Source organism: Prunus avium, chromosome 8 (genome assembly GCF_965620075.1).
Source record: "Prunus avium chromosome 8, drPruAviu1.hap1.1, whole genome shotgun sequence".
Taxonomy (NCBI): domain Eukaryota; kingdom Viridiplantae; phylum Streptophyta; class Magnoliopsida; order Rosales; family Rosaceae; genus Prunus; species Prunus avium.
In genome coordinates, this window is record NC_142291.1 from 8,802,267 (window position 1) to 8,816,085 (window position 13,819).

Sequence of the window (13,819 nt, forward strand, 5' to 3'; positions counted from 1 at the left end):
CGTTTTGTTTGAATTGCAGAATAGTAAGAGGGGGTTGCATTTTTTCAAATGGGTGGAGAATGAAACATGCCCACGAGGAAAGGAAATCTTGCCTGGGTTACTTAGAAGAGTAAGAGGAATGGAGGACGAATTGAGAGCAACGACAGAGAATTTCATATTGATGGAAGAAGAGAAGAATAAATTAGAGCAAAAACTGAGAGAAGAGGAAGAAGAAATCAAGATTTTGAAAAAACAAAATCTGGGAATGGGTCAACAAGTTGTTGTACTAGAAGGGGAAATTTTGAGTTATCGACAAAGACAAAGGTGGTTCTGGGTTGTTGTTCTGTTGTGTTTAATGATTGTGATATTGTTCATCAATATGGATGATTTGGTAGTGTAGAAATGGCAGAAAATGGGCATAATGTTGTATATACTCTTGAACAGCTTTTGATGGCATGGGCATAGTGTAGAAATGGGCAGGAATTGGTAGTATAGAAATGGGCAGAAACCTGGGCTAAGGTTATTTTGTCCCTCTTTGGCAATGTATCAGATGTTTTGCTATATAAGCTGATTTTGTGCTGAATTGGCAGTGTATACCAAATGAACAGGGGCACATTACATACAATCCAAAAGGCTTCAATTACCAATTAACATTCACCAACTGCACATTACATACAATCCAAAATACACCTGAACATTACATAGAATAGGCAAAAGAGCCTTCAAAATAACATTACCAAATAGCATACTTGAGTCTATAATTTTTCACCCAAAATACACATCCATATAGTAAGTACGTAAGAGTCCAAAAATAGGTCTTAAAAGTCCACAAAATATGTCTTCACAGTCTATACTTGTCCTCCTCTTTTGACACTGTATTTGAATCTTCCTCTATGGGGTGTGGTTTGTTGAGTAAGTGAAGAGGATGATGGTTGCAAGGGCACTTGTTGTGAGTATGTCATTGGCAGATTGGCCCTTCCTTGACTGATATCACTTACCACCTAAGATAAAAACCACAAACAAAATATATTACTATATAGGCAAACATAAAAAATCTGAGTTGGGCCAGAATAATAGGCAACTAACTGGTTGTGAAGATGACATCCTTGCAGCTGGATTCCATAAGCCTCTTCCTCTTCCTCTTCCTCTGCGCCTAATAACTTCAATTTGGGCTAGGGCAGCATTAGTTTCAGTTTGGGTTGGGGTAGTGTCAGTTTGGACTGGGGCAGTGTCAATTTGGGCTGGGGCAATATCATTTTGGCCTGCATTTCCATTATCAGCTGCTTGAACTTCATTTTGGCCAACATTCCCATTTTGGGCTGCCTCAGCCTGCACAACATACAAGCACAGCTATACAAAATCACAACCACAGCTGACCACAACCCAAATAATTAAAATGCATAACAAAACCCTTTTTTATTAAACAACCTGTCTTCCACATCCTCTTCGATTGTGGTCTTCTTTTCCACATGCTCCACATCTAATTTTAATGAAGAGTCTTCTAAGTTTTGTTGCTGGAGTAGTGTAACCTGGAGGCAAAGGGTTTGGTGGGTTTGGGGCTGGTAATTGAACCTCAGCAGCCTCCTTGGTCCTCACTCTCTTGGGTCTTCCTGGTTGACTCTTATGAAATGGAGGTCTAATTGGAGGCAAGCCACCCTTAACCCACTGATCCATAGAAGGGATGGGGTGAACTATTGGTTTGTATGACCTCATGTATGTCTCTGGCTTATAACACTCATGTACATATTCAACAGGGTTTTCATCTCTGTGGAATATAGCTGAAAGAGCATGTGCACAAGGTATGCCACATAAATCCCATCTCCTACAACTACAAGACATTGCTGCAAGATCTACAACAAACTCCCCACCATACATGTGACTAACTTGATACATTTTATCCCCAGCCAATCTAGGAATGCATTGAGAAGCTCCCATATTGTTCTTCTTAATTATTTTGAATATCCTTGGGCCAACACGGTGTTTCCATTTACCACAAGCAGCCCTTCGATTAGCCATCCTAAGCATCACATACATTCGAATACTTTCCAAACATGTCAAAATGGAATTATCTCTGGCATCAATTATAGCTGTGTTGCGTAGATACAGCTGCACCAAAATGGATTCAGCTGCATCCTCAACTTGTGATACTCGCAAGTGCACGAACCGTTGGTAGTTTAGCGTATGTAAGTGCGAGGTCGATTCCACAGGGATTGGTGATTGAATGATCCAATTCAGTTTTCCTACACAAAACAGAAACAAAAACAAAGAACATGAAAGAAGGAAGAAAATAAGAAAGTAACTCAAGCAAATAAGTTCCCAAGTTCAATTTAGATTAATGGATTGATTCTAGCTAAAGTATGATTAAGCCATGGTGTGTGGTCATAACCTTGTGTTCCTAATTCCCTAATTTGATCATTTGTTGTCTAACCTAAAATTAAGCATTAGGAACCCATTAAGCATAGAAGAACATTTTAAACAACCAAGCATGTATCTAATCCCTGTTGTCGAATGTCCATACATACTCTTCCTATTCATAGTTCAATTCGAATTAAAGCATGGTGTATACTCTTAATTCAAACCAAGATAGCTAACATGCAAGCCTAAATGGTGATCAATCATTCAAACTAGCATATTAACTTATAAGCATAATGAATAAGAACAAAAACCATAATTGAAACTTGGAAACTAATTAAACTTGAATACTTAAGAAAGAATGTACATTACAAGAAAAATAAATTACAACTAAGAAAACATTAAAGAAAGCTAGAATTGAGAACTAGAAAGCAAACTAAGAGAATTTGAGGGAGAGAAGGGAAGGGAGCTCTAGAGAAGTGTTTGAGAGCTCCCCCCCTTGGGGTGTGTTTACAAGCTTGGGAAACCTCACTATATATAGGCCTAAGGAAGCTGAAAATCTGAATTAAGTATGGCTAATGCATACAACACTTGTTTTATAAAATCTGAAATGGTTGATGCACTTCACTAATGCATACAACACTTGCATTATAAAATCTGAAATGGTTGATGCACTTCACTAATAAATCCCACCAGCAGCCCTAGCTCATCTTCATGTCACCATGACCAAGCTTCCAACCAGAAATAATAGCTCATCCTGAGGTCAGCATGACCAGCAACTTCAAGGGCTTACGAATTGGGCTTCCCTTAAGCAAATTAAGACTTTAAGCACTCAAACTTGAAGTTCAGAATGTCTTCTTTCCAGCCATATATCATTTGGGCCAATCCAAGGTCGGAGGAGGAAGTTAAGGCCAAAACAAATTGCTAACTCATTTTGCGCGCTGATAAAATCCATCCTGAGCATGGCTCTGTGTTTGCTAGGTAACAGACTCCATATTTATCCAATGGGACTGAATTTTGGATATGTTATAGTATACACCCATTGGAACAACTTTCATGAAGAATGTGGCCTCATCCGAGCTGTGTAGGTTGCTGAAACAAATATTGCAATGTGACCTACGGAACTGGACTGGCAGGGGGCTGTAGCCAAAATGAGTTTGTCTTTAAGCACTTCTTCCCTTCATCCAAATTAGGCCTTAACATGCTTGAATTGCATGAATTATGCTCTCTTGCTCTATTTGCCTACAAAACACACAAAGGAAGGCAAATAACTTAGAAATCTAAGAAACTAAGCAAAAGAAGTAAGTAAATAGGGCATGTATATGTATGAAATTATGAGCTTAACAAGCTGCATTAAAGCTTTCACAAAGGTTGTTCAGTAGAAGATCACACTTATACCTTGGATGAAAATGAGATCTAGTCCAATTATTGGGTGGTTTCTGCACCAACCATTTCCAAGCTTCCAAGTCCTCTTCCTTCATCTTGTCCATTTCTGCTTCCCACCAAGGAATAGTAGTGGCTCTGGCAGCTGCCCACAACATGTGTTTAAGAGTGAGACCAACATGTGTTGCTCTGAAATTATTGTACAAGTGCCGGACGCACATCCTATGCTCTGCAGTTGGTAGTACATGTGCAATGGCAAGTATGAGCCCCTTTTGCTTATCACTTATGAAAGCCCAGGATAAACCATTTCTAATACCTAAATCTTCAATCAACAAAGACAGAAACCAAATCCACGAGTCCTTGTTTTCAATCTCAGCCACAGCATATGCAATTGGGAAAAGACCATTATTACCATCAACTCCTACAACAGTCAATATTTGCCCGGGATAAGGACCTTTCAAATGGCAAGCATCAACCCCCATTACAGGCCTACACCCTTCTAAAAACCCTTTTTTACAAGCAGCCAGACACACATAAATCCTTTGAAATATTGCTTCACCCCTAACCATATCACACTTAATTTTCACTATACTACCTTTGTTGGTTTTCTTCGACTGCTCTGCATAGTCCCACAACCGTGCATATTGTTGTATGTAGTTTCCTTCAATTTGTGCTTTAGCCAATCTCTTTGCCCTATACACTTGAGTTTTGGACACCCTCACATGATAGGACTCCAAAACTTCTCCTTGAAAAGCTTTGAGATTCCAATATGTGTTTCTCTTAATCTTGCTAGAAAATCTGTCACAAATCCATTTGGGATTAGAAAACTTCAATTTCTCCACCCTCCCACATGTGTGTTCTAAGCTCAACTTCTTAATTGCAAATGTTTGCACATCCTGGTTAATCTGTGAAGCATAAACCACAAATGGACATTTTAATCCTCCGTTGCAAATTGCCTTTACTCTCGTCTTGTCATTTTTTTTCAAAGAACAGTTTCCTTCTATGAATAATGGAATATTCCCTGAGTGCCTCCGTAAGAACCTGTCTGTTTTCAAATTGCATCCCAAGCCGAAACTCAGGATTCTTTAAGTCCAACTCCCTTCTATACTGCTAAAACCGAGGCAGTTTTTTTTTCCTTCTCACCTTACTTGTCCCTTCATTATCCCCTTCCATATCATCCCCATCACTCTCACTTTCAGTATCAAAATCTGAGGTGTGCTCACCATCTGATGACACCTCTCCAGGAGCTTCAAAACCAGGCCTCCTATTGCTACCATTCATAGTGCCTTCTGCCCCTTCATGAACAGGCACTTCAACTGTCTTAAACCCAAATTCTTCTTCACTGAACTCGTAATCACTATCAACAAATTCTCCATCATCTTCTTCACTGTCTACAACCTCAGCTTCATCTTTATCTTCAACATCAACATTATCTTCCACCCCAGTTTCATCTTCCACCTGAACATTGTGTTGCACCTCTGCATAATTGTCTGCACCATCCAAACCTTGGCACCCAAAAGATGCTTGACTCCAAACTATATTAGAATTGCCCACTTCAGTATAGTACAACACAACAATCCTATTACATGGCATTTGGCCCAGCATGTCAACCAATTTAGCATCAGAGCTGATAAGTTCAAGCCCACCTACACCATGGGGTTTAGGGTTCCACCCTTCCTATACCATATTTCCATATTTGGTTTGGGGTTGGAAATGTCTACATTGTAACCAAGTCATTTCCCTACCTTTCTTAAGTCCACCAATGACAGAAAATCTTGTACAACATTATCCAAGTAACAAACTTTTCCATTTTTATACTCCCCACTTTCCAACACACCCCCATGGTGAAGTTCTAAAGTACAATTTTCATGGTTACCTGCACAGTAAACAATGGTCAAAACAATGCTAAAACACACACACCTGTTTTGGAATCATAAAATCAGACAAAACCATGTTTTAATTCAATGTTCTGCATCAAAACCAAAATATATAGTACACATTTCGTTCAGTTTTTAAATTGCTATGGAATAACTTCAGTCCATTTGGTGTGAGGCATAGATAGAAGACAAGAAGGGATAAAAAAAACCCTAATTGTTGCAGTCAAGGACAGTATAAAGCAAAGCGTGTAAGGAATCTTTAAAAGCTATGGACCACACAGATGAAAACAAAACCAACTGATACGTATTTGTTGTTAATATTATGTTAACTCGCAATTGTACGGGGCAATTAGTAGTATAGCAAGACAAGTACGAGGTCGTACCCACGAAGACTGAGAAGTTAAAACTAGTTATGTACTTAGATTACCAAATTCAAGAAAGTAGGAGGTTATGTCTAAAACAGAATTTAAAACAAGAGTGGTTGTGATTGTTGAACAAAAGAAGCAAAATGAAATTGCAAACAAAAACAAGTAAACAAATGTAACAAAGAGTGGTTTTAAGAGTTGGAAAACAGATTTTGAGACTAGGGCATTCGAATCACCATAACAATTCAATTCTGGGTTATAAAGATTCAAGTAACAAGTCTAATTCAGATTCAAAGATTGATTCTAGCTAAAGTATGATTAGGCCATGGTGTTTGGTCCTAACCTTGTGTTCCTAATTCCCTAATTTGATCATTTGTTGTCTAACCTAAAATTAAGCATTAGGAACCCATTAAGCATAGAAGAACATTTTAAACAACCAAGTATGTATCTAATCCCTGTTGTCGAATGTCCATACATACTCTTCCTATTCATAGTTCAATTCGAATTAAAGCATGGTGTATACTCTTAATTCAAACCAAGATAGTTAACAAACAAGTTCTAATGGTGATCAATCATTCAAACAAGCATGTTAACTTATAAGCATAATGAATAAGAACATGAATCATGAATCAAACTTGAAACTCCAAACTTATAAACCCAGAATATTCATGTTAGGTTACATCGAAGCCCTAGTTATGGATTTAGCTACTCATAATGGAAAAGAGACTTGAACAGAAATGAGAAAACATAATGAATACAATAAGAGTAGAAAAACCCTTTTTCTGAAGTTCTTGTGGTGTCCAAGGCTTCTCCAAGTGCTTCTCCACTTCTAATGCTTCTCCAAGAGCTTCCCCACTTCTAGAAAGATGTATGAAGGATATGGAGGTGATTTGGGATGAGTTTGAGTGAGTGGTGATGGCTAAGGAAGATGAAATTCGTAGGGAAATGGAAGAGAGGTTTGCTGGAGTTGTTTTGGTGATTGTTGGAGTGTTTGGGATTTTGAGAGTGTTTGAGGATGGTTGGAGTGAATTGTGGGGGTTGTGAATCTCAGGATTTGTTGTGTCTTGAATGTGGAATGGATGTGGTATTTATAGGGAGAGGGGAGTGACAAATCTGAATTCAATATGGCTAATGCATACAACACTTGCATTATAAAAGATGAATTGGTTGATGCACTTCACTAATGCATACAACACTTGCATTATAAAATCTGAATTGGTTGATGCACTTCACCAATAGATCCCACCAGCAGCCCTAGCTCATCTTCATGTCACCATGACCAAGCTTCCAATCAGAAATGATAGCTCATACCTAGCTCACCATGACCAAGCATCCAACCAGCACATGCTGAGGTCAGCATAACCAGCAACTTCAAGGGCTTACAACTTGGGCTTCTCTTAATCAAATTAGGACTTTAAGCACTCGAAATTGAAGTTCAGAATGTCTTCTTTCCAGCCATATATCATTTGGGCCAATCCAAGGTCGGAGGAGGAAGTTAAGGCCAAAACAAATTGCTAACTCATTTTGCGCGCTGATAAAATCCATCCTGAGCATGGCTCTGTGTTTGCTAGGTAACAGACTCCATATTTATCCAATGGGGCTGAATTTTGGATATGTTATAGTACACACCCATTGGAACAACTTTCATGAAGAATGCTGCCTCATCCGAGCTGTGTAGGTTGCTGAAACAAAGCTTGCAATATGACCTACGGAACTGGACTGGCAGGGGGCTGTAGCCAAAATGAGTTTGTCTTTTAAGCTCTTCTTCCATTCATCCAAATTAGGCCTTAACATGCTTGAATTGCATGAATTATGCTCTCTTGCTCTATTGGCCTACAAAACACACAAAGGGAGGGAAATAACTTAGAATTATAGGAACTAAGCAAAAGAAGTAAGTAAATTGGGCATGTATATGTATGAAATTATGAGCTTAACAGTATTCAAACAGACAGAATCACTTACTGTATTTAGGAGCAACACCACCCCAACGGAACTCAAACTCTTCCATCACTATCAGCCAAAAGGACCAAAAACCCAACTACCCCCAAAATGAAACCCTAACCTTTAACTGTACCCTCGATCAACCCCAAATTTCGAAGCTTACACAGAAAATTTCTCAATCACTCAGTCACTGCTGCAGCAAATTTAACTCCAATGGCTGCCTCAGAAGGGATAGCTCACCGTATGCAACTCCAATGGCTGCCTCAGAAGGGATAGTTCACGTGCTTTCCCCCTTTCTTCAGCGCTACATTGGATTTGTTTCATTCAAAACAACGAAAATTCGAAGATACCCCAAACAACAAGAGCACGTGACACTCACATGGTCAATTTCGACGGATTCAGTTACGGCAGGACCTAATTGCAACTTATTGTCTAATTAAAGGACTTAATTGCCTCAAAATTTAGTTCACGGACCCAATTGCAATTGGGGCCATAGTTCAAGGACGTCTACAATAATTAACCCTTATTATAAATATTTGGCAATAATTTCAAAATTCAACACAATCATTCCATTTAGGTTGTGTGCAAGGGGCTTATATGTTATAACTCAAGTTAGTTACCCCTACATATGAGGTCATGTGTTTGAGTTGACCGTCTCCAATATCGTTACATAAAATTAAAGGAAGAAAGAAAAATTACATGTTGCTTCCATTGTGTCACTTTGGGGTTTATTGGGATGACATTTCTCTTTGTTTCTCTTATCCCTTTTAACTCTCTGTTATCTCTCACTAGGGTTGGGCATTTCATCCAAAAAATTCGCATGCGTACCGTCCATACTGAAGCGATGATTTGGTGTGGTTAAAATATTTTTGTTAAAATTTATTCCAAAACTAAAATAATGATTAAAAGAGTGGATTTCATTCTACCTAAACCATTGAAAATTTGTACTAAACCGAAATTTAGAAATAAATTTTGTTTAATTGTTAATATACGTGTGAGCATTTAATTGGAAGTTTTACCCCTGCTATATTGTTATTAGGATGATTCCCTTTATAGTCTATGTCCTTTGTATTGTTATTCCTATTGATTTAATAAAACTCTATCCTATTGATTCGATAAAATTCTATCGCTTTTATATATATATATATATATATATATATATATTTCCTTATTTATTTATGCAATATATTGATGTCGTTATATTGCATTTTAATCGTCTGTCCACTTTGTTGATGCAATTCTCTTGCAGTTTGAATTTCAATTGTGTGTTTGTTAAGTTGGTGATGAAGAGTAGCACGAATAGAGTGGCTTTTCTTTTTCTTTTGGGATTTATTAGATGACATTGAATAGTATATGTTTTGGGGTTGATTATTGTTCTAGATTGACAATTAATACCTTTTATAATGATTTACATTTTAGACTTCCAAACCTTGAAAATCTTAACACCCAAGGTTTGCACTTTGCTTTTGAAAACATTTCAGTTAGAATTGATTGAAGTTTGAGGTATCTTTAATGACCATAGAAGGAATTTTTATTTGAGTCCCCTACTTTGAAGGCTGAGAATTCATTGTCTCATTATAATCCTCTTGAAGCTACCACAAATGTTACCAAATGAGTTGCACTTGTTCAATCTGGTAGGAATAGGGGTGCAAGTTGGATTGGAAAATCCAATTCTGACCGATTTTAATCTGAAAATATCCAAAAAATATATGGTTTCTGCATATCTGAAATCTATAAGTGCTGAAATTCGAAATTTCCGAAAAAATTCGGATTGGAATCCGAATGCTTGTGGGAATTTTGATCCAAAATGTTCCAAACCTATTCTTATCTAATAATTTCTATTTGAAAATTCCAAAAAAAATTAAATGTATTCTTATTCGAAAATTCTGACTTATTATGAGTATGTTAAATTATTAATAATATAAAAATTTATAAAACACACAATATATTGAAATTGATGTTCACCACTTTAAGTAAATTGCACAATTTTTAAATTCGATGAATAGTTTGATCACAATGTTTAAATTTTATTGCAAAGAGGTTTTGAAATCATGTATCAAATAATTTTATTTGAGGAATACCCTTTAGGGTCCCCAACGAAAAAAATTTCTACAATCCAAACAATCTATTTTCACATCTTCATTCAGAGATCATCCTTGCAAAAAATCATGCAAATTGAAAATCATTAAGGCATCTAACTGAGACTAATAAAATCAATGAATATGGTGCTTTTAGAAAGTACTTAAATTTCAATAATTTAATTGAGTGGTAAGTGATATCGGATTCAAGTGATTTTTTGTAGAGATGATCTTTGAGTGAAGATCTACAAAATAGACGGTTTGGATTAGTTAAATACAAATTGGAGTGAGCCTACAAGGGTGTCCCTCAAATAAGTTATTTGAGGAATCCTTCAACTGAAGCTCTATATATATATTGAAGGGAAATTATTGTGTAGGGATTTCTAAAATCCCATGAAACTATGAGAAAACAAATTATCTAGCATATGCATATCAAATATGAATTCAAATCAAGCGGAAGCAAGGAAATAGCTAGAGATTCATATAAGTCCCATCTTAGGTCCCAATCTTTATAGGTTTATGAAAATAGCACCAATGACTCTCTAAGACAACTATTGCAAAGAGGATTAAGAACACATACCCTTGGAGAGAATCTTGAAACCAAGGATGTTGCTCATGTAGAGGGATTAGTCCCTTAGATGTTGATTATCCACTTTGTTCTCCAAATGGGCACAATGAGGTTATGTCTCCCCAAAGAATCTTCACCAAGGATGCAATAGAATATGAGAATAAAGAAACTTGAGGCGAAGATGGGTGCTAGCCTCTTCTTCCTTGAGTGGCTGGCCAAGAGAGAGCAAGGGAGGAAGGTTTGATGTTTCCTCTCTACCTCAATATCCAACCTGAAAAACCCTAAGGAGGTGTGGTGATATGGCTATGAATATATAGAGACATATTGTCACACATGTTGACAGAACCCGGCCCGAATTCCTCGGAATCCGTGAACCCTGTGGTTTTTCAGACATCAAACCAATGCCGGGCCAACTTCCTAACCACATCCTCTTCTCCGAAAACAAAGGAAAAGAGGGTCGAGACTCTTACCGAAATTTCAGCAGTCTCCCCTGAAAAATGAACTTTACCAAAATTTCCACCTGTGAAAAACAACAGAAATAATAGTCCAACTGCCAGCATGCACAATGCAATAGCATACATATTACAAAATAGGCCTCCGGCCTTAAATTCAACCCTACACGGGCAATATCAAAGCAATCTAAGAATCTTTACTTAAACAATCAAAGTAGAAGTTTAGAAGAAATGGACACAAGTGTCTTACAAATTAGTCGAGGCACGAGAAGAGGAAGGCTCGGCTTGACTGTTCGATTCGCGTCAATTACTGCATGGGGGGCGCAAAACAGAAAATTGTGAGTGGACAAAAACAAAGTTTTATCATAATTGAAAACAACATACTAACCCCACCGTTTGGAAAACGATGCTAAAAATAAGCAATTGAAACCATTCATACCTAATCAATTTAAAACCAAGGTAATCCCACAATCCCAATATAGTATAGCAACACCCAAACTCAACTCTCTTAACTCTAACCAAACCCCTTCCCAAGATATAGACTTACAAAACGTAATATGCAAGGAAAGCTTTTGAAAATAACTAAGCGTATACATATATATAAATATATAAAAATAGATGATGAAAACTCCCATGACTGTATAGGTATAAACTACAAAGTTCATAAGTATAAATATAATATTTATATAAGACAACCTCACACCATCACAAGTACTGGGGAAAACAATCCAACATGGGGATCATTTGACTAGCCCGCAAGGTTTCCACTTTCTACCTTGCATCTAGGGATGAGCTATCCAACCGGGGGACTATCGCTCTACAGCACACACGCCGGTAAATCCAACGCCATGTGCGGCCAAACCAAACCAAACCAAACCATGTCCTACGCGCGCAGACTACCGTCAAAGCCTACGGCACACCCGACCAAAGGTGCCCAGATCTTTACTACACACTGGAAAATCCAACGTCACATGTATAAAGTACTAGTAACCAAGTGAGCCTACATGCCGAAAAATCCAACGCCACGTGTGGGTAAAGTAACCAATATCCAAGGGGAGGTACATAGGGTGGTGCTAATAGCACTCAAATATAACATAAACCACATCCCAACTCACATACCATAACCATATCCCAAATTCCAAATATTCCAATGTACTCAATCCCATATACATAGACATCCGGACAATAATAGTGTCCATAACTCACTACCCAAATATTTATTCATAGTGTAGATAACAAACTCTCAAAAGCATAAAATCCAAACCCAAAATATTCAAAAACTTCAAATATCAATAACATCCGATAATTTCATACTTAAAACAATATATAAACTCCATAGTCAAAATAATCCAATTATATGCATGGTAATCCAATCTTTGAAAATAATGCTCATTCAAAACAAAGTCCACTCACAGATAATCCCAAGCTGCTTGACCCTGAGAGTGTCCCGCCTATTGAGCTCGTGGGGCTTGAGTACCTATTTTGAAGAACACGAGGACTAAATTAATAAAAACACCTCGAACAAGCACTTTAAAACAAATTTTTAACTTTCTCGGGACTCAAAGTGTGTGTATGACTAACGGGGAGTGTCTAAGGTCAATCTAATGCTTTTCGAAAGATGAAACGACCTCAAAGACTCACGATCAACTGATTGGTCAAACTTCCCATATTGGTCAACCGGGCCCGTGGAGCCCACAACGTCCGATTTCCGATCTGAAAGTTCCCACGACCTCCGATTTTCGATCTGAAAGTTCTTACATGATCCTAGAGGTACAGAGAACAAAATATTTGAAATTGGAACCGAACAAAATATTTGATATCACATAATAGGCGCAATATCCGTTCGATAGTCAAACGGTAACCAATTCCAAATCCGAGCATACCGTCATGCTCAGGACGACATGAGTGTTTTGGAATACAATGGGCCGCCACCCAGTAGCCCACGCATCTCCACACGCGCCGGCAGCGCGTGGGTGTCTTGAGAAAATTCTAACGATAGAAAATTCTCGAAACACCCAACAATACCTATACCAACAAGTTCAGACTAACAAGGGGAGCATTTTTGGTTCTTGGACCTGTTGTGTAGATTTCAGCTGCACCAAAATGGATTAAGCTGCATCCTCAACTTGTGATACTCGCAAGTGCACGAGCCGTTCGGTAGTATAGCATATGTAAGTGCGAGGTCGATCCCACGAGGATTGGTGATTGAATGATTCAATTCATTTTCCCTACACAAAACAGAAATGAAAAAGAAAGGAAATAAATAAAACAAGGAAGAAATAACTCAAGCAAATAAGTTCCCAAGTTCAATTAGATTAACGGATTGATTCTAGCTAAAGTATGATTAAGCCATGGTGTTTGGTCATAACCTTGTGTTCCTAATTCCCTAATTTGATCATTTGTTGTCTAACCTAAAATTAAGCATTAGGAACCCATTAAGCATAGAAGAACAATTTAAACAACCAAGCATGTATCTAATCCCTGTTGTCGAATGTCCATACATACTCTTCCTATTCATAGTTCAATTCGAATTAAAGCATGGTGTCTACTCTTAATTCAAACCAAGATAGCTAACATGCAAGCCTAAATGGTGATCAATCATTCAAACTAGCATATTAACTTATAAGCATAATGAATAAGAACAAAAAACATAATTGAAACTTGGAAACTAATCAAACTTGAATACTTAAGAAAGAATGTACATTACAAGAAAAATAAATTACAACTAAGAAAACATTAAAGAAAGCTAGAATTGAGAACTAGAAAGCAAAACTAAGAGAATTTGAGGGAGAGAAGGGAAGGGAGCTCTAGAGAAGTGTTTGAG